The sequence below is a fragment of the Montipora capricornis genome, chromosome 2 (assembly GCF_036669925.1).
Source record: "Montipora capricornis isolate CH-2021 chromosome 2, ASM3666992v2, whole genome shotgun sequence".
NCBI classification, from domain to species: Eukaryota; Metazoa; Cnidaria; class Anthozoa; order Scleractinia; family Acroporidae; genus Montipora; species Montipora capricornis.
This window is the reverse complement of record NC_090884.1, coordinates 7,283,735-7,286,370: the sequence shown is the minus strand read 5'-3', so window position 1 is coordinate 7,286,370 and position 2,636 is coordinate 7,283,735. Positions and strand designations below refer to the sequence as shown.

At 36.4% G+C, this 2,636-nt stretch overlaps 1 long non-coding RNA gene across 1 annotated transcript; it reads right to left on the bottom strand.

The window, feature by feature from the left end:
• Positions 1–387: 387 nt before the first annotated feature.
• On the bottom strand, positions 388–1,872 carry LOC138037739 (uncharacterized). Its single transcript, XR_011130088.1, has 3 exons — positions 1,675–1,872; positions 1,054–1,160; positions 388–695 (listed from the first exon to the last, which is right to left on the bottom strand). It is a non-coding gene; the product is annotated as an uncharacterized lncRNA (long non-coding RNA).
• Between the last annotated feature and the right edge of the window lie 764 nt (positions 1,873–2,636).

Here is a 2,636-nt window from a genome sequence, read left to right as displayed (position 1 = left end):
TATGTACTTTCAGACCCCAATTAAGTATACCAATTCCAGAATAGGAACACCTTTTTTACCTTTAATTTGCTAGTTTATTGCACTGAGAAAATATTTCAAAAAAAAGTATTCTTTAGTATTTTTTCAAGATGTACTAGCAAATGACACTGCAAAAAAACTCTTACTAAAACACTCAAGTAAGCGAGAAGTTCTGACACTAACACCTGTTTTATGGGCCACGCCAAGACAAAGGGTGACAAAAAAGTGTTGCCTTCCCCTGAGCCTACTGCATACACTCTCAAATTCCTTGAAAACAGACATGTTTACATAAAAAAAAAAACGTAAATCCAACATATTGTAACCATACAGCAGTAGCTACAAGTTCTTAATATAGACAGCTATTTTACTTGCAAGGAAGCTCCAACTCTGCTAGGCGAGCAGCATACCTAAGAGGCCTTTTAGACAGAAAGTGATGAAAAATATGCTCCTGTAGAAAGAGAAAAACTCCCTTTGCAGGGCCCGGGTAATCTAGGTGGAAAACAGTCATAATAAATTCCTACTAAACAAATCACAGCCCTGGCCAAGCCATCATTATCCAACACTTCCAAGAGCTCATCCTTGTTGCTTTCCATCAAAAGCACCTGATGCCCAGGAGAAACCATAAAAAATGGTGATGCAGATTGTGCTCTCTCTTTTGATGCCTCATGAGATTCATCCTGTAAAAAACATAACAAAACAAAAAAGATTGGTTTTGAGATGGAAAAAGGACTCATGTAATGTGTATACCGGCAATTAAGCAATGATCACAATGAAGATCTGGAAATTTTGTACATGACAGTTGGTGTGATCTAACTGCTTTGTTTCTCTCACAGTTTATCTTTGACTTACTGTATATAGTTAAGTGCACTTTAATACAAAAAAAAAAAAAACACCAAAACTGTGACTCCAATATCCTTTAGGCTGCCAAAGCAGAAAAACCTCATCAATAATAAAATAATAAATGCAGCTACACAAGAAATACAAACACGTATAACAACAATTTCATGGTTAAAAAGGAAGAGCACTTACACGTACCTCCACAAACACAATAAAATGTTTCTCTGCATCTGCAGTGGCTATATTCTTTACCTTGAACAGTTTTGGAAGGCATTTTAAGGCCAAAATTTCCTCATTATCCGAATCTAAAAGAATCATGAAAAATTATGTTCCTTGTTGTACCAAATAATTATACAATACTGATGGGTATTTTCAATATTTAGAGACTGTAAGAATTAACCCATGCACAAATATACCCCCATTTAAAGATATCCTGTGAGTAAAACCAGCCTGATTGCATAATTAGTTAGCTATTTAGCTAGTAAGCCAATTGCAATAGACCTTCGCGGCTTTTACATTTTCTTTTCCCAATACAGATCATGTGATAATACTCAGGAGGTTTGGTCTTTTGTTTTGTTCATTAAAATGAGGGCATGCAAGCATGAATATGCCTGCATGCACTCTTTTTAATGAACAAAACAAAGGACCAAGCCTCCTGAGTATTATCAGATGATCTGTATTGGGAAAACAAAATGTACAAGCCGAAAAGGTCTATTATCCATGCCAGACAAATTTGAGACTTGGAAGTGTGAAAAAGTGCAAATTTTAAGGACAGTGAGGCATTAAATCAAATATTATCTGCTTATAATTAACGCTTACCTTTTCACTTGAGTCGCTGTAAGCATTTCCTTGTTTTGAATTGGCATTTAAAGAGCAAAACAGCTGAAAATCATCAACACATTGTGCCTCTCCCGTTCATTCAAACGCGTTGAATAAAACCGCCGAAATATGTTGACTGCTGACCAAAACGAAAACGGCTCAGTAGTTTCCAGTCTCTCGTCTCTTCCTTGTTATCCAAGATGGAGATCTACGTCTCTGATATGCACGTGAATTGCTCAGCACACTATAGTCCAGCTTATTGAAGAATAGCAATGAAGGAAGTCAACCTCCTGTGACATCTTTTGAAAATTTAACCAAGGTTTCTCTTAGAAGGATCTCGAAAAAGGTCAATCAATGTTTCATTACTAAACCGCGTCGGTCACGTTTAGTTTGTCCATCGCACATGCAAATCGTCTATTCTTCATTTCAATCGGCGACACAGAAAATATCTTTTGCTTATTCTTCAGAGCGTGGATTCTATGCAAGAACTCGTTTGTTTTTGCTATCTTTTTAAATTTTATCGCGTGCGACTTGTGAGAATAAATATTATTCGCAGCGCGCACGTTTACTTGAGGTTTTCACAAACAATTTTGCTTCAGTTGATGAAAATGCTCGAAGCTCTAAACGTAACTGTGAATACGACTGGTGAAAGAAACTGGCTTTTGATAAAAAGAATACCGATTCAAACAGTATGCAAATTTCAGTCGAGAAGTTCACACGACGTGATGATCGAGAGTTGTGTTGGTTGATTTACATCTCAATGTGTAAAAACATCTTAACTAGCTTTATTCTCAGCCTGCTTTCCTTGCTTTGAGGAATTATATCTGAAAACAAGTATGATGTTCTTTATTTAAGAGTAGAAGTATGGAATGTGACCTTCAATCAAGTTTAGCCTCTAGCAGCTCCCCTAACGTAAGTTTGCTATTCTCAAATTAAGGATAAGGCTCTTAAATTAAACCAGA